This window comes from Fundulus heteroclitus, chromosome 21, assembly GCF_011125445.2.
Source record: "Fundulus heteroclitus isolate FHET01 chromosome 21, MU-UCD_Fhet_4.1, whole genome shotgun sequence".
In the NCBI taxonomy this organism is placed as follows: Eukaryota; Metazoa; Chordata; class Actinopteri; order Cyprinodontiformes; family Fundulidae; genus Fundulus; species Fundulus heteroclitus.
Window position 1 is genome coordinate 11,344,139 of NC_046381.1, and position 19,800 is coordinate 11,363,938.

Sequence of the window (19,800 nt, forward strand, 5' to 3'; positions counted from 1 at the left end):
CTGTCACACAATGGCGTGGAAAGGTCAGGCCTAATGAAGTCGGGGGTGCGACCCCTAGCATTCAGTGACTTTGCATGGGCTCCCATCCCACCGCTGCAACCATGCCGGTTAATCCCTTTTTGATCCTAATTGATAGGCATTAACATGATCCTTATCCAGGAGCTGTGTTTTGTCTTCTGCAGTCCTTCCCTCTTGGTGTCAGTGACACAAAGTGTGAAAGTGTTAAACCAAATGTGAAATTGATATTTTTCATGTTTGTGTGCCTAAACTCCGGCTACGCTCCCAAACAGTCCCACTGAAGTTCTCAGCGCTCCGAGTTTTGCCCTTTGAGACTATTAACGGGACTTAGCTTCTAACCTCTGGAATCCGGCTGTGATGTGAATGGTAGCAGCCCATTTCCACATTGTTTTCCTTTGAGCCCTTTCATCTTTATCAATAGGCGATTATTGGCTTTAACTAGTAACTAATGACCCTCTTTAAAATGTTTTCTTAGACTTTTAGGTCAGAGCACATGTCACTTTAAAGGTGTGATTTCCAAAGTACAGATGTTACATCAGTTCTCACAGACTTTACCAAATTAAAATTATGCTATAAGCCTTTGATATGGCTGTTGTGCAATGAAAAAAAAAGCATGACCACCTTCACATAAAAAATGTGAAACGATTTGTATACCTTCCCACTGGTGTGGATTTTTTAAAATACATTTTTCAGTGTACGAATTATGTTCAAGTGCTAAAAGACAATAAAACCACTTACGTTTGTTTACTTAAATTTTAATCATAAGCCGTATTTTTCAATTTCGATTTTATTTATCAAATGTGAGATATAAAAACATTATGAACTACAGTTCATAAACATCAGCATGTTTCAAAACAGTTCTTAGTCCAGACTCAATATGTGTTTCAGTGTACTGTTTATTTAAAGACAAAGCTCATGTCAGTTCATATTACATGTAAATTAGTAAGCATACAGTTTCATAGCTGGAGTTATGTCATCAGTTTGCAAAATTTTATAGATGCAGAGAATCTACTCCAGGTCAGTTCACCCCTTTGGCAATTCACATGCCCATTTCATTTCGAAACTTGGGGATTTTATTCCATTTTGTACCCATAAAAAAATCAATCATAACCGTTTACTTATAGTAAACCATGGCAAATCAATTTAGCTTCCTTTCTAGTTGACTTTTTCTTTTACAAATAATACATAAATAGGCACAAAAATACTTAGAGCTCCTGTCTAATTTATTTTAATTGCTTAGATTTTCTCACAACTTTGTAGTAAACTAATTATTTAGGTTCCAATCAACGTTTGGGCCAGTAGACCTAAATGAAATATGAAAATTTAACCCCTGATTGAAGAAAAATATTGTGTTGATTGTTTATAAGCCATTACTTTAAATCATCAGCTATTTAACTAAGCTTGAAACGACCCTCTTGTAGGCATTCATAGACTCAAGGTTGGGAGAAAATGTACCACAATAGTCGGCTCCATTTTATGCCCAAGAAGTGGTACACGGAACAGGTCAGCTGCTAACCTGTTTAAAGTTGGATGCAATTCTTGCTCCGTCTTTCTCAACAGCCGGTCTTATGATAGTTCTTAACTTTTACTTAGTGGATACATTCAATAATATTTCAACCCGTATAAACACATCAGCCTTTTTGGTTTTCTGTTGGACGCGGCACACGAGGAATGAGAATAATGTCTGACTGAACCAACGTCTTCAATTAAAATCAGATCAAAAGGTTTTTGGTAGGATTTGTGACCATAAAAAACCAGCAGTTGATGTTGTTGGAAACCTAACAACTATGCCCTACATTCCTGGGATAGTGTTGCTGCAGGATTGTGAAGAAGTAACTAAAGTAGTTTTGTTGCTAATAGCATTGAACAAGCTTTATTCTTTAAAAAAAAACTGGTTTGCACTTTAGATATATTTCTTCTGTTTGATTTGATAATGACACCCTTAAGGCCTGTACATACGCTGGAAGAAATGTAACATTTTGACCCGGAGAACAATTTAAAAATGATATTAAATCCAAATGTTTTATTTTTTTACCCAGTTATTGTTTTAGTTAGCTATATGTACAAACCTTGAACTATGTCAAACGATAGACCCCTCTGTCTGAAATTATCTGAATCAATACTTTGTCATGTTCGATTGGTCCATATTCACTCTTGAGGAGAGCAAACATGTATTTTGTCCATGAGAATAATAGATACAAAGCTTGTAAGTTTCTGGTCGACAAATTACTCGAGTCAGAGCCTTGTGGGTTCTATTATTGCTAGTTGAAACGATGTGAGAAGAAAACGAAGCTACAGTTACAACACTAGACCCTGAACAGCTATATTCACCTATGAATGATTGCTGCTTTAATTTCCATTAATGATCATGAAAAAGAAGTACATTAGCACAGATTTTTACATTTAATTTGCTTTCTGGAGGTTATCACTTGTTCTTTCACATCCCACAGAGGGGTCACCTCTCCAACACTGGTGAACACGGCTTAGAACATTTATTTGACTGTCAAGTATAAAACTCGCAGAACCTAAGGCTTTATTCTAGCTCCCTAAGCAGTGAAAATATTCATTTTGGATTTCTTTGAGAAATGTATTTCCCACGACCTGTCTTTATTACTGTTAAAAGCAGCTTTTGTATTTTTGATGTCCTGACAACTATACGTCTCTTCTGAAGTGATAGTTCACTTGAGATAAGAAGGCTGATATTGCCAAGAACAAAGAAGAAGAAGAAGAGGAAAAAACAACCTTTCGGATTTGTCTTAAGTATTCATTATCCAGGAGGGACTTCCAGTTCCAGACTTCCTCCACCATGACACACACATTCTTGAAATTTGTTTGCAATAATGTGGTAGCAATCTTTGTAACGAATGATGCATACAGAATGAAACAGAATTTGACCAATAGTGAAGCATCGAGGTATCTAGAGCAGGGGTTCTCAAATTGGGGGTCTGGACCCTCTGTGGGGTCCCGAGATGTTTTGATACTTACTTTATTCTCGTAATTTTACAACTTTACTCTCACAATTTCCAAAATTAAAGAATAAAATTCCCCCTCGCCAAAATGCGGTTGCCAGTCTGTGGCACTGGTATTTTAGGGGTTGCAGCTGAAAACTTTGGGAACCCCAGATCTAGAGTATATACGGAGTATTAAATTAGAGGGCTAGGAACTTTGTCAATTCAGTATTTGTATCATTGCCATAGTCCACTAACAGCCTGGGCACATCCAAAGCATTACTTGTGAGACGGTTTTGCCGAAAAGATGTTTATGATTCTCAATGCTCAAATTTACATGCAGTAAAATGAAATTGTCAGTAAAGCAATCTGTTAACTTGCACAGGAAATTTGTCTGAGTGAAACTTACTCAAATTGAGGAACATTTTTTGAGAAGGACCAAATGTTATCTGTTTCTGAGTAAATGTTCTTCAATTTGAGTAACTTTTACTCAGACAAATTAACTGTGTGTGTCATGGACTTTATTTAGATATCTGACAATATTTAGATATCTGAGAAAATGGATATGTTTTTATGTGATTAGGCATTTCGTACACATGTAAACGCCGTTTTACATGTCTAAAATTTAATCATTCTGAAAACTCCAGCCCAAGTGGAGTATTCTGAAAACTAGCCTGCGTGTGTACATGACGAGAGAGTTTTAGGGTCCGGCATGTCACTGGGGTTACACGTGCAGCCACTGTTACAGACTTGGCCATACAGTGGTGTAAAAAAAATGAATGCTGTCAGAGAGGAGCTGATTTCTACGTTGGTGTTCTGATCGACTGTTTACAATTTGTGTCTAATCCATGTTAAATTGTACAAATTCACTAACCTACGACATCTCTCATCATTTATTTCCAACTGACATAACCTCAACACAACACAGCATTTCCTGTCTTTACCTCGGTTTTCAGACGTCAAAGTAAAAGCATGCATGGAAAATTATAAACATTACAGCTGGTTCAGAGGCTTTTCGTTTGTTTTTACTGGCCCAGCTCCTCCAGTATGTTAAGGTGCAGAGAAGAAAATGCAATTAAAGGTTGAGTGTTTTGCACAGGCACATTGCTGTTTAACATCGCTTTTATTTTGAAGGATTCCAACTGGCTGACATAGGTTTTAGCTTAGCAGTACACTCCTCCCATGCATCTGGCGTGTTTAAAACAACGGTCAATGTTGAATCTACACGGGTTTGTGTAGATGAAAACCTTTCTACAAACAATCCTGTGTGCACAATAGTATTTTTAAATACTGTGTGGAGGAGATATTTGTTTTTATAACTGGCTATTTGTGTACTAGGCCTTTTAGTGCATTCTCACCAAACGCGGTTGAGACCGTCTGAGTGGGGGATTTACATATTATCCTTATGTAAAATGCGCGATCAGGAGCGGTGAAGTGGCCCACTGTGCGATCCGTGCGGTTAAGCCTGGTCTATGCTTGACGCATTCGCAAGGTCCACATGGCCATATTACGTAATTTTGGCTTCCAACGCCCCTCCATGTGGCCAAATGTTTCCGCACCATGCACCTGGAAAAGCTTTGAACTATGGGGACAGCGGAAAAACACAGTGGACGGGCAAACATTCCTTCTGGCGGAGGTTTGTAAATGCAGACATCTTTATGATTTGAGCCAAAAAGATCCCTGTCATCAACAGTGGAGGGTTGGACTTCATAGGTTTCCATCTAAACCAAGTCCAAGCTGACAACAGGCAGAGGGAAACAGCTATTTTTCCCAATGACATGAGCAATTATATTGTATTCATTTGACATTTCATTCAAGATTAAAAAAGCTGTTATGTGCTTTTTTATGTTATTTTGAAATGGCTAAAGTGTAATATTTGCCCAATTAGAAACATAAATACATGTTTCTGTTCAAGGAAAAATAATAGAGATTAACATCGTTTGATGCCGTATTTCTGAGTCATTCAAAAAAGCCGCTTTTTATTTTGTCTTTGCAATGACTTATTCAGCACTTGTTAATCCCTGTGTTCATTTAGCCCAGTCCTTCACTGTATTATTTACTAGATGGGTCTTAGAGGCTTTTCTTCTCTCTCTGAGTTGGAGGATTTTTTTTTTTTTGTTAGCACAAAAAATCTACATTTATGTCTAGTTTATACAGTAAACAATTTCAACTTATGTTGTAAATTTGAACATAAAGAGGAAGGAGCATAGTGGTGAGAAAATGAGAACATCAAATTTCTCAGTGAAGAGAGCTTGAAGTGCTATTCTTTTGATACACAGCAAGTTTCTTTGGGATGCCGGAGCTAGCCCAACGAGAGCGAGACAATAAAATGTCGAACGTAGGGGAACTTTATTCTGAAACCACCTGAAGTCATTTAATATAGTTCAGTTGTCAATATTGTGAAGCCACAGCTAACATGAACAAACTGTTGTGAGCCCTAGACATCCCAAGGTTATGCAAACATTAATGGCTAGCTTTACAAGTAGAGCTTTTCACAGGAAAATACCAACACGTAGCACAGCCTCTTTCAGGGTCTGTCGCTTACTTACTGGCCTGCTTTCCCTTCTGCTCTCACGAGATGATTGTAAAAAAGACTCAAGTCTCTGAGCATGAGTCCAAGTCAAGTCTGGAGTCTTTAGGACACAAGAATAAAGAGAGTCTGAAGTCTTTGTTTTGTGACCTAAGTGTGACTTGAGTGCTTGAGTTACCATCTCTGGCAGCATGGCCCATTTTGGATATGTTGCCAGTCCATATAGGTGGCAGCTCAAAATGTTTTCTAAAAAAATAAACTGTGGATAACGAGCAAATGTTTAGCAGGGAAAAGCCTCAGACTTTTGTTAATCTAAACTGTTTATGGAAGGCTATCCTGTTCAAAACCTTGATAAAGCATTAGTTACAACATGGTACAGAAACACTTTTCCCCCCCAAAAATATTTTTACTGCATAATTTTGTTGTTCTTTTCAAAAACAACAATTATGAAAACAGGACAGAACCCCAGGGCAAATACGTACCTTCAAGTCTGCTCCACTGTCTACTCCACCACCAAGCTGGTGTGATCTAAATATTACCAAGTGGGCCTGCCCACCAAGGTCCACCAGGGCTCTCTGCTGAAATCTTCATGCAGCCTGGATGTTTGTGACAATGCTCACTGCCTGCCGAGAGCAACCACAATATTCCCAATCAGAGGGTGGCATCAAACAGACAGTCTGTAAAGAAAATTACAGGTCACATAATAAGAAAAACAAGAAAAGCAACAACCCGTGTTCTTCCAGAATACATTGAAAGGAGATTTACTGTATTCCTGATTTGGATTGTTCTTCAGGGGCCGTAAGGAAACAGAAAACTGTACTGATTTATCCTGGGGAGAAATCACATTGGACTATTTTTTTGTTTATATTTTTCATCTTCTCTTCTGAGTTTTGGAAGTTCCCGGGTGTTTCTTCATGTCCGATTTCTCCCTGATTACTTCGGCTTCCTGTTGGGTTATTCCAGCTGTTAGGTTTGACCCCTTGTCCGAACCTGCAAGGACAAATGAGTATGGACAAAGTTTGGGATGAATGAAATTTAATCTGAGACTAGGGCATTTTTATGACTATGTACGTAATTAATGGTAATTATTAACCACAAAGAAAAAGAATAATTGTTATGCAGCTGTTGTAAAAACGGATATGAACTGTTTTGTGTATGCTTATAAAAAGGCAATGCATAGCTATGCAATAGGGTTTTGAATTGGTGAAGGGGCAAAGTGACCCAGAATTAAACCTACATTGAAGTATTTATTGAAAAATAAATCACATTAAAATGAAGAAACTTCTAACTTTGTTTTTCTGGCACACACCGTGGGGCCGGATGTCACACTGTTGAGCTTAGATCCTGAGCTGAAGGCAGACCGATAACCAAACCCAAGTATGAATTCAAAGTGCAGAACTGTAATGAAAGGAGAAGCAAGGAAGAGATGAATAGAGAAGAAAGGGAAAAGCCAAATTCTGTTTAGTGGTTTGGTCACAGAGTTACATATGGCTGTACTTTGTCATGGTACATTTTTACAGTGCAGAGGGCGTAGCTCTGAGTTGAAGATTTGAAAAATATATTAAAAAAGGATGCCAGATCTTGTTGCAAAATTTTAAACGGGCCTTTGAAAGGAACCTAATGGAATTGCGTCTGTGTTAATTTTCCGTCAGAGACATAGCAAGTGGATTCCAGCAACAACCTCAAAGCTGAATTTTCACTGTGTCTCAGCTTGTCTAAAAACACAAAGCTTGCCTTCTAAAAATTTACTTTAGACTGGAGTCCAAATCCAATCAAGTTTTTATTTAGCCACCTTTTACCTCGCGGCGTCCATCTTTCATTAAATGTAAACTTAATATTGTGATCAGATACTTGTGAATATTTCTCCATTGCAAAAACATGACGGAAAAGTATCACTTATAGCAACTATTGCACCAAAGAGAACAGAGTTATGACACTGAACATCTCTTTAAACAGTTTTGGCATATCACACAACTCACAGCCTAGTTCTCACCACCGTGCACCACTGTCCAATTTATTGTGCTTTTGACCCTGTAATCCACTATATAGCCAATAGCATTTGTTCACCCATCCAAATGATCATAATCAGGTGTTTCAATCACCTCCATGGCCAAAGGTGTATAAAATCATGTCTCTAGGCATGAACACTGTTTCTACAAATATTTGTCAAAGAATGGGTCGCTCTCTCAATCTCAAAGAACTCTGACGTGGTTCTGCAATGGGAAGCCACCTGTGCAACATGTCCAGTCGTGAACTTTTCACACTCCCAAATATTCCACAGTCAACTGTCAGTGTTAATATAACAAAATGGAAGCGACTGGGAAAGGAAGCAACTCAGCCATGAAGCTGTATGCCACATAAACTGAGGGAGTGGGGGCAGCAGATGCTAAGGCACACCATCTTTTTTAAAAAAAATTGTGGTACTTGTGACCTTTATTTGACAGTAGGCTGACAGGAAATGGTATTGAGAGCGAGGGGGAAGACATGTGGGTCCATGGGCTGGGACTCAAGCCCAGGACCCATTGAGGATTGAGGCCTTTTAACATAGGTTAAGTTTTACTACCCTTGAGCCACCATTAACTTCCTGTGGCCTTCAGATTAGCTCAGATTAGCGTCGGATGTAGTGGTGTAAAGCACATCACCACTGGGCTCTAGAGCAGTGGAGGTGCTGGAGGAGGGGGTTTCTGGTGTGGGGGATGTTCTCAGGAGCTCTGCTTGGCCTCTTAGTTCCAGTGAAAGGAACTCTGAATGCTTCAGCAGACCAAGAGATTTTGGAAAATACTATGCTCCCATCTTTTGTGAGAACAGTTTGAAGATGGCCCCTTCTTCTTCCAACATGACTGTGCATCAGCACACAAAGCATGGTCCATGAAGACATTGATGAGAGTTTGGTGTGGATGACCTTGAGTCCTGACCTCAACTCGATAGAACACCTTTTGGATTAATTAGATCAAAGACTGAAAGCCTGGCCTTCTTGTCCAATATTAGTGTCTCACCTCACAAATGTGCTTCCCATAAACAATGCAGAACCTCATGGACAATGTTCCCAGTAGATTTGAAGCTGTTATTGCTACAATCCCTTAGGATTAAGAATGAGATGTCACTTGGAGGAGTTCAAGTATCTTGGGGTCTTGTTCACGAATGAGGGGAAGATGGAGCGGGAGATCAACAGGCGGATTGGTGCAGCGTCTGCTGTGAAGTGGGCGCTGTATCGATCCGTTGTGGTGAAGAGAGAGCTGAGCCAAAAGGCGAAGCTCTCGATTTACCGGTCGATCTACGTTCCTACCCTCATCTATGGTCACGAGCTTTGGGTCGTGACCGAAAGAACGAGATCCCGGATACAAGCGGCTGAAATGAGTTTTCTCCGTAGTGTGTCTGGGCTCTCCCTTAGAGATAGGGTGAGGAGCTCAGTCATCCGAGGAGGACTCAGAGTAGAGCCGCTGCTCCTCCACGTCTAGAGGAGCCAGTTGAGGTGGCTCGGGCATCTGGTCAGGATGCCTCCTGGACGCCTCCCTGGAGAGGTGTTCCGGCCACGTCCCACCGGGAGGAGGCCCAGGGGAAGACCCAGGACACGCTGGAGGGACTATGTCTCCCGGCTGGCCTGGGAACGCCTTGGGATTCCTCCTGAGGAGCTGGCCCAAGTGGCTGGGGAGAGGGACGTCTGGGCCTCCCTACTGAAGCTGCTGCCCCCGCGACCCGACCCCGGATAAGCGGAAGAAGACGGACGTAATATACTTAGAAAAAAAGACAAAAAAATATTTGATCATGATAAAATAAGGTTATTTACACCAAGGCTCCATCTTGATAGTTTTGATAGCCCTTTTAAAAAAATAAATCGCTCTCGGGCGCGATTGACAAATATAAACAGATGTGGCGCCATCTAGCGACAGTATCGCAGAACTATCATAATGCCGGTTTGCTTAATTTCTAAATCAACTGTAAATAATCCCAGGCCAATACTGGTCCCTGCAATGCCTCACAATAAAGCGGCAGCTCGGCGTGATCGAAGACCAACCATTAATAATTAAATAAACCTACAAAAACTTTAACAACCTCATATCAGAACGTTTACTCACGTCAGTCAACTCTGCGGCCACATCTGAGCCTCGGCACGTTTAGCTTCCGCTTCAGTGAACACCAATGTTCATACTGTATTCCCAGTGACATTCCAGTCTTTTCCCTCTTGGAATCATATATTTTTTGGCCTTTTTTCACAGGATGGTTGACCTTTCTTCATTGTTTCGTTGGGAGATGCTAATAGAGCAATGTAATAGAGCGGTGTAAACCAATTTGGTTTACACCGCCATATTGGCAGGATCAGGAAACATAGAAATTAACGAGAGGAATGGATGGGAGCAGTCATCCTTCTCATAGCGATATACAGGGATACACAACTAAACTCAATAGACTAAAAATTAGTGATCCATATTTGGCTCCTAGTGTGATTTTAAAACTATTTGATTCGGTAGAAATACCTGTCCATTTACAACTACATAATCAACATTCCCTCCCAACTACACCGGAGAATCGCTAAAGGTCTTGAGGGATATAAATGGACTCAGTTTGGATTTGTGGCCGAGATTCTGCTGTGGAGTTGACCACAAGGGGATTGTTTGTTTGTTACTACAAGGGTAAGTAGTCTACAATTATTCTAGCATAGGCTATGATAACATTAGACAGCAACTAGTAGCTGAAATAGCGAGTTTTACGGCAATTTTTTGTTACAGGTGAATCATACACAAAGATTAAATGACTCCTCCCTTAACATGCCTTAAGATAACGATATGATCAAAATACTCCCAAAATAGTCAAACCTAGCGGTATGATTGACTATTCAGTCAGGCACTGTACTGGATCATACATAGTGTAAAAGCCTATGCAGGCTGCTGATTTAAAATTTTAGCCAATATTATATACAGAAAAAGTCATGATCACTACTGTTTTGGTTGTTTACTATACTGGCCTTTCTGTTACTACGGAAATGTTTGCCTGCCAGCCTTAGGAATTTTTTTTTTCGGCGTCTGCAAATCATTTCAATGAAAACTGTGGACACAAAAATGTAATGCAATATCTAGCAATACTGCTGTGAAAGATAAAATTAAGATAAATTAAATTAGGTTCCCCTGAAGGGTTTATTTACTAACAAACTGAGCAAAAACACAACATAAAACACTAATACGCCAGCAGGACTTGATAATCTTTCATAAAAACCTAGTTAACTACTGACATATAAATCTAAGAAAAGGTCAAAGAACGTGGCTTTGCACAAGTTCATGGGCGAGTCTAGGCAGGTGAGCAGATACTTTTGCAATAACGGGTATGGTTCAGACATTTGTTGAGCAGTCGTTTCTTTGGTTTTGTTAAAAAATAAATAAACTTGGAGAGGGCAGACCATGATTTGGAGGTTGTTGAGTCCTTAGGACATAGTGGGGTGAAAGCTATAAATCTGAAAAAAGCTCAGATTTGAAACTGTTTCAAATATAACCCAAATAGCTAACAATTGGAATAAGATGCCTTTTTAGAAAAAAAAAGTATTGGTAAATTTGAACAATTAAAGAGTTATCTGAGGACATATTCTAGTGATACGATTTTGAAAATAAATAAAAAATTTAAAACATATCCTGCCTCGAGTCCTGCTTTTATTGATCAGATGATTACAGAAGATGCAGTGACAGATTTTTCTGACCTGCTGCCCTCTAGAGATGTCGCTTAAATATTTCCACATAATATTGTTTTTTTCCCATCCATTTTGTGAAGTGCCCCAGTCCCTCCTAGAGCAAATCACACCCATGACCTGATGCTGGCATCCTGTACTTCACAGTTTGGATGTTTTTCTCTGGCCTGCAAGCATCCCCACCTTTTCCTCCAAATGTAACAGGGGTCATTATGAGGAGATCCTTTAATTTCATTTCAGTTCATTTCATTTTTATTCGACCGCAGCAGATGTCTCAAAAACAATAACGTCTTTGTCCCGGATGCATTTGCAAACTGTAATCTAGCTTTTTTGTTGCTTTTTTATTATTGGCATCTTTGTCTCTGAATGGCTTTTAAGCTCATCAGGGTTCTCTGCAGCGCATTTCAGTGTAACAGTCCGTTGCGCTGAAAGTTCTCAATGCTATGCTGAAATTAGACTGTTACGCTCATTGAGCCATTATGACCAAGGATGAACCCGACCCACAATTCTTTTCCGGATATCTGAAGGGATTTCCACTGATTTTCTAATGCTGTCACACAAAGAAGCAGTAAATTTCAGATGTTGCCTTAAAGGGGAACGTATCATGCCTTTTCACATTGAACTCATTTGGTTGTGGTCTACATTAAGTGGAACAGCAATGCTTTGGTCTGAATTCCTTGTTAATTTACCTCCATGTTTCCACTTTTACCGCTGTTCTGAGGTTTGCCTGAGTGGAACTGGTTTTGGTGCTGTCTCTTTAAATCTAAAGGAGGGGGTTTACACTCCAGGTCACAGAGCGTTCCACTCCACCCTGTTCGGCCATTTTTGTAGTATGCTTGGGGTCGGTGTAATGAATTGTGTGGATTAATACACCCGACAATGGTACATTTTGACTCACCCACTTGTAGCTTTGACATCCTTCGGCTTGGACTACAAAATCGAGAAATAAAGATGGTGGATTTGCAAAATTGTTAAGCTGGAAGCCCATGACCTTGTTTAGCAGTTCTACAACAAATACTATGACGTAGTAGTTACAAAAAATTGAGAAAACTGAATGGTTTAAAAGGAATGATCCAAACAGGATAGAAAAATTTCTTGGACAGACTAAATTCAGCTTTTATGTACTATTAAAGACTACAGGTAAACAACAAAATGTACTTAGGGGCTAAAAAGTGGATTTTGCCTGCTATTTCCCAATTAAAAGACATCCACAGGTGTGTCTCCATTTAACTCAGCTGTTGTGAAATAACATTAATAGCAGGTTACAATGCCGCCACATCATCATGTAGGTTTTCTCAAATGATTTAATGGCGTATTAATTTTACTGCACGTAAATGTCTGAGGAAAGTAGTGAAAAATATAGTCAAATAATCTCCCATTCTTTATTCTGCCGAATAGATAAAATAAACCTTTTTCATAATGCAAACTGACCAAAAACAATAAAAGAAAAGTCTGATATGATATCAGTCGGTGAGAAAAAAAAGGTTATGTGTCTTTTTATACTTTTTTCCGGGATCTTTTTGTATTCTTTACAAAGTAAAAGTCATATGGTTGTTCACGTTTATTCATATTATTTATTTATTATTTTTTTGGAGAAAATAATATGTGGGAAAACATCTTCACTATAATGAAATTGCTGATTAACTTTAAAAAAAATATATTTCTACTGAAAATTATTGACTATTTAAAAAGCTATCTTTGCCTCTGCATGTAATATTTTGAGCTGTTTTTAACACCTTTAACATTGCTAGACTAGAAAATAAGTGTTTAAATTTTATTTAAAAAAAAAAAAAAAAATCTTAATTTTTTTAAAGCAAAACAAAAACATTTACTGTTGTAGGTTTTTTTGGACAGCCATATGTGATTTCTGTGAGCACACTCAAAAGCTGCACAATTAAGAAGCCTTCGCCACCATTGTGCTTAGCAGCGTGCAACAAGCCACTCTGAGCTGTGAAACGCCAGGTGTCATGTTGGTTCTTGTTGGTTTCACACAGCGATTCCAGTTCCTCCCTGGAACGCGTTTTGCATGTCTCCAAAGGATTGAGAGCTATTTCCAGTTTGTTTGCTACCCTGACTAATGAGTTCTCCATAAGTCCTGATGACATAATTTCTAGATCGCCCAGGAAAAACATCTAATTATGTAGTTCAGACACTACAGACTGGGACTGCGCACAGGTACTCCACTTGACTGGCGCCACCTGCCCTCTTTATGTGTCGCACTCACTTCAACACTGCTGTGACGATGAGCTGGTGTTTGTGCATCCCCAACACACATATGTGCAATCGCTTCCTTGTTGGGTTTGACTTTAGGTGCTTATTGTTCATGAGATTAGCTTTAAGTAAAAAAAATTACAAAGACAACAGGATCAAAAGTAACAACAGGAAAAGATTGAGAGATTGACTGACTGAAGAAAGATGCATTTACAGTGAAAATGGGGCGACCCTCTTCAGTAAGATGACTGCAAAAAGAGAACTGCGTAGAAATTATCTGTGTTTTGCAGATTTTATTATTATTTATGTGTGATTAACTGGAAGGTATCGTCAAGTGTTTCATTCTCGTCTGCAGGAGGAGCGTTTGTGCTGCTCGTAATACTTTTTTTTCCCCGGCAAATGTAAAATATGTGGGTTTTTTCTCTGTGTGTTTGGTGTTTGGAGGGGTGTGGGACTAGACCCCAGATGTATTGCTGTGTAAGTACTGTACGCCCGTGCCTGAGTTTGCTTAATTTTTGGCTGTGACTGCACCAGATATATTTGCACAGCCGCTTTGTTTCTGTTCATGTAGAAGAAAAACATGCACAACAGTTCATGAACGTCAAAACAGTGAAGTCACCTGAGTGCGTAGCGAACGATGCTTTACTTTTAAATCGTGCAAAGGTGCAGAAAGATCAAAGGAATTTGCTTTGCTCTTGTTATATTTTACATTTTGTATAGTGTGAGCACCCTCAGTGTTTGTTAGCGTCCCTGGTTAGCCATCGGCTGATTTGAGAGGTGTAACCTTGAGTAAAAACAGTTGCTTTTTAAAAAAAAAAAATGAATCTGTTTTTTCGACAGATTGTCTTGATTGTTAGTTTGATATAGACTAAAGCAAACATTTCTCAGAATCTCATACCTTTTTTGACGTTCTGCCTATTAAAGAGTGACAGAAGCGTATCTGCTTGTATGTCAGCTGCTTAACAAACATGCTAACATGCAATTGTAATTTGACAGCAGACATACCTTAATGTGAGTGATGGCTGGCACGTTGGGTTTCCACGGGGCTGTCTGTCTGCTTGTTTTGCTACAGGAATCATTTCCAAACACCCAAATTTGTTTTTCTTGCAAATAAGGGAAAGGTTTTTTTTTTTTTTTAGCTTTCTTTCAGCCAGCTGACCGGCAGCACACAGCAATAGGTAAGGGAGGGGCAGTGCTATGCTACTCTATGTACTCTATGATCCATAGATTTTCTCTGGCTCTTTTCATTCAAAACGATTTATGTAATTTAGATTTTACTATTATAGGTTTGTCACAGTGTGGAATAACTTTCGATTAATAATCCGTTTTTTCCCTGTTGTATAGAGATGATGTCACAGATGGTCATTTTTTAAAATGGGTAAGTCATAAATTAAATTCAAATGAAATAAAATAATCTTTTGTTGCTGTAGCAACACCTCATACTAAAAAAATTGAAAAATTCAACCTTCAATTTGAGAAGATTTATTGACGTAAAAAAACTAACAAAATGAGTGACAAGTGACAAAACGTAAGAACTCGTATAGAGTACATGTATCTAAAGCCTTTTTAAAAAAATTATACTTTACTATTTTAAGTTGACCAGACTGCCTAGGAACCTTGAATTAGTCATGAGTGACATTCTGTCTCTCTGAGGTGTAAATGCTCTTTTGAAAATGGGAAAGACAAGAGAACACACCAACTCAAGTAAGGTTGATGTGTGGCCATTTGTTTATGTCAGAATAACGCTGCGAGGAAAGGGTACTCCCCTACACTTGTCCAGTCAGGGCAGTAATTAACCAAGTTGGACAAGAACCCAAGTTCCTCCTACTACCAAGCTCTGTGAGAACTTTTTTTTTTTAAAGAAGGTAAAAAAAATCTCTAAAGGTCACAGTTACAAATCAGCAGCATTTTCCTTTGTAAAATCATGCTGCTGGAATAAAAAACATTTATTTTAAGGCTTCAAGACCAGGTGTGCCAATAAGCGTGGGGAGCGTTTCCCCCCTAGCTAGTCTGTCATTGTGTTGTAGCTGTATAGGGCTTTTGTTTAGCTGTTTTTGGCAATAATTGCAACACAAAACAGTGATCCACCTGATTAAATGTAAGAGAGGTTTAATTTTTAACGAGGGAGCGAAAGTAAGAGAAAACGTGCGGCATCAAAACAATTGCTTGATTGCAGCTGCATGTCCAAGTCCTGCTTCCACAGATATAAATGTAGCTTGAATGGAAGTCTGTACAGGCAGGTTGTTGTTGGACTTCGAAGCCAGGCCTCCTCAGCTATCCTTCTTTCATAATTTTTTTGCATATCGTTACGCTGTAAAACTGCATCCTGTGGAAACAGACAAACCAACAGGATGATGCCGCGGTTCCAGCAGGGATAAGAGGAGCTTGTTATCATGTGTTTAGGCAGGTCTTTTAAGACACTGATGGTAATTTCCATTGCATCCAGGCGATAGCTGTCAAGAAGAGCCACCGGCGGAAAGTCAGCTGATCTCAGTCAGTGAGTTTTTATTTTATTCTTTTTTTGTAAATTGGCTTGCAGAATATTGGCGTTTGACCATTTTAATGCTGATAACACAGCATGCTTAAAGAGCATTTCATTTTTTGTTTTGTTTGTTTGTTTTTTAGAGATGTACAGCTTTTGAAAATAAATTTACTGATAGAGACATTGTCATTAAAGATACTTGGTGATCTTGAGGTACCACTTTTTACTAAAGTTCTTTTTGAAGTTTTTCTTTTTATTTATTTTATATCCTTCACCATCCTTCTCATTTGGTGTGGGGGCAAGATAAACTTGGGACCTCGCTCACTTTGTTTTTCGAGGTATTTCAAATGTTTCAGCTAATATTTCATTTCTAATTCTGACTAAACGTTTGCAAGATTAGATTATTTTGTTTTGTCTGTTTTCTGCTTCATGAAGACCAGCACCCTTCTTGAAATGCATGTGTTGATATCTTTTCCATTTTGAAGCAACGGGACTCGGAGTTTATACTATAAGGAAGAACAACGTCACTGAGTAAAAGTTTCTGGACACCCTGATTGGCCTGATGTGCCATAAATAACAAGAATGCTGCGGTTACATCTACTTTATAGCAAATGTTAGAGGTGCCAAAAAGCGTGTTGTGTGTAGGGGGACAGTTGATTTAGTTAAAAAAAACAATTTCATATATAAGGTTTTTTTTATTCTACAGAGTAAACGTAGTCAAACTAAAGGTTGACTTTTTTTTATTTTCAGTGTAGGATTACACTGCTGCATTAAATTCTGCATTTATTTTAAAGCCTTTAAGAACGTCTTTACTGGCGCCGTCAATAAAAGTGGGGAGCGCTTTATTTCTTAAATTTTAATTTTCAGATATAAGTAAAGCAAGAATTTATAAAAGGTGTCACAATATGTAAGGAATTAAAAAGTACAGATTATAAATTACATGCTGTTTTGTTAGGATCGCTCACTTTTTTACTGAATGTCCGCGAAGCACGGATAAAACTAACAAGAAACGTTGTCAAAGTTTTTTGGCTTTTCACCTCAGATATTCTGGGTTATTTTAATATACCAAAAACATGCGAGTATCCCATCATTAATTCAAGCATTTTGTTCTTGCAAAAGCTTTCCCTGAATCTTGGACTCCTTTTCAAATCTGAAACCTTGAATATGTGCTTTCATTTAGAACACTATTAATTTCTGAGTTTGGCGATAAGCTATAATGGTAATGCTGCTGGCGTAAATATGACAGAAATAGACGATCTCAGGGCTGGCTGTTGGCCAGTGAATTTTCAGTTTTGCAAACCTTTTTGAATCCAATAAATTAATGCTTTTAGAAAAACACAGTTTTATATTCGCAGTTACAAATATCTTGACTTATCAAAGTTTCCTCCTCAGTGCTGCGCATCCATCTTTCCTCCCAACTAAACTGCTGAAGAACAAGGGCAGCATCACCTCTGCCACTAATGAGGTTGTTTATTCACCAAATTTCCTTCTCAGCTCAAAGTGAGAGGAAAAAAACTGGGCCATGCACAGCAGAGCACATAATCAAGCATTAGCTAAATAAAGCTTCAGAAATCCCAGGTTATATATTTGTGTGACAATATAATACTGGGTATCACACCTGCAGTGACTGCATGTTGAACACGAACACCTTTTTAGGGAGGTTAGTGAAGTGAGCAGAGCCCATTATTACTCTCTCAACAAAGATGTGCAGGATTTTAAATTGGACGTAATCTTCAAAAGAGGGCAGTGGGGAGTCATGGGTTTGTCATTTTCGAAGGTGAATAATTTTCAAACTTTTGTTAATAAGACGCAGGTGGTTCAGAATACCAAAATAAGTCCCATGGGGTGCAGGACGGAGAAAAGATGAATTTCCTGTATCTTGAAATCCATTTTAACTCCAACCTGGATTAAAATGCTGATATTTTTAAAGTTAGATTTTAAAAAAATCCAGGTAGTGCGTTATTAATTTATTTGTTTATTCTTGCTGAACACTTGCACTTTGGGGAGTTTTGAATGTGGCAGAAATTGTTTCAGTGGTTAAATAGCTTGAAAGTGTTGCACCTACAGGAAATCTACTTGAGGACCTGCAAAGCACAAACCGGTGCTCAAATTGCAAACTGATGCACAAAGACTGAGTAAAAAAAAAAGCTGCAAATCAACTGATAATCAATGTGTTGGAAGTCGTTTGAATGTTTCCAAACTTTTGATCATCTCAGTTAATTAGCTTTCAGCATCTTCATCGTTGCAGAACTTTCATACTGTGGTGCATTTAATGTCATTTACATCTTAAATCTATCAGTATTGTTGAGGTTTGTAAGATACAGGTTTTGATATGGTTGATTTGGCTCACTGCCCAGGGCGCCATGCTATCAGGGGGAAACCAATTATTGAGTGACATTTCTATTATTCTATTTTTTTGTTTTGTTTTAAGATTTGTGAAATGATGTTGGTTTCAACATAATTTCTATTGCGTACAGTGAGTGTAAGTCTTTTCTGCTGCTCCCTGATTCAGGGGTCAACACAACAAGTCATCACAAGTCGCACACAGACTTTTCTATAGTTTACGGTCATATTCAATAAATTACAATATTACTGAAAAGTTTACTAATTTCAGAAACTCAATTCAGTAAGTGAAACACAGATTAATTACACACAGACTGATGTTAGCTTTTCTTTATTTCTGGTAATCATGTTGATTTTCTGCTTGCAACTAATGAAAACACAACATTCAAGATTCAAATAATACATCAAACCAATAAAAAAAAACATTTTTAATTCTGAAATTTATGCTTGAAAGGTCTGTTTATCGCCTTCTTAGAGTTTGTTTTCCAAAGGTACTTTTAATCTGACTAATGAGCAGATTTATTGAATATGACCGTTGTTGGATTTCTACAACAGACCTGTTGAAATGTCTTAAAACATACTATATTTTGTTACTATTACTGTTTTGGTACTATGGTTCTTTAATGTTTTGATTTGGGTTTGTCAACACTTTGAGTTTCACTTGATTTTCTTGTCTCCAGCATTTTCAAACATATATTTTAGTACATTTAATGATGCTGAAATTGGTACTTGATGAGAAATTGGCCTTCAAATATTAAGAACTCTTTAAATTTGAAGGAATCTTAAAGAGGTGTTTTGAATTCTTGTTTAAAATCTAAAATAATTGTATTGTTTTATTATTCTAAATATTTCCAAACTTCTTATTTATTTCAGAAACCAAGAAAAGTGAATTTTCAGTGTTTTTTTCTTGCAATGGAAACTGCAATATTAAGACTATTTAAACCTGTGCTTGACTACAGATTCTTTATAACACGGTTGTGATTTGTGAACCCAGGACTCGTATTTATGGAAACAGAAATTAAGCATTTTTAGTTTTCAAAAAAAAAAAAAAAAAAAGAAAAAAAAAGAGAGATAAAATCTTATCTCACGCCAACATTGTGAAAGAGGGTGCTTGCCCAGGGCGCCATAGCGCTGACAGCTCACTATAACCTGATGAAGACTCTCTATACCTTCATGGCGGTGGCATTTGTGTGCATCTGTGGCGCATCTCTCCGTTTACAGACCTACTTATTGGAGCCCACGTATGCTGCTTTATTTGCTGATGTAGATTGGCTTCTAATCTCTGCTTAAACATGAGGCTTTACTGTATGTTTGCTTATCTGTCCAGCCATCTCATCTATTCAAACGGTGTTTCTTTCATTTAGAGCCGTGCGCTTGCTGGGCTCCCCCCTATCCCACCCCCCTTTTTCCTTTTCCTTTTCTTTCCTGGGACCTTTTCTATTATTTTGGGAACCAGATGGCGAGGAGCAAGGAAGAGCCTCTTTGTCTGGGAGCCCCTGTGGAAAAAAAAAAGGTTGTCCTCTCTAATGTAATCAGCAGCACCGGAAGGGTCCATTTTGGGCCATGAAAGAAGACAATTGGGCCTGGACACATC

At 38.4% G+C, this 19,800-nt stretch overlaps 1 long non-coding RNA gene across 7 annotated transcripts in view; it reads left to right on the forward strand.

Annotated features, from left to right (window-relative positions):
- LOC105918141 overlaps positions 1–19,800 on the forward strand; it is a 41,884-nt gene that overhangs the window by 9,872 nt on the left and 12,212 nt on the right. For 2 of the 7 annotated variants that reach the window (XR_004927366.1, XR_004927371.1), the window contains one exon: positions 15,828–15,878. The exons of 4 other annotated variants lie outside the window; for them this stretch is intronic. This is a non-coding gene — a long non-coding RNA (uncharacterized LOC105918141). The remainder of the gene's footprint in view (positions 1–15,827; positions 15,879–19,800) is intronic. One more of the 7 variants, XR_004927367.1, reaches the window with a different exon arrangement.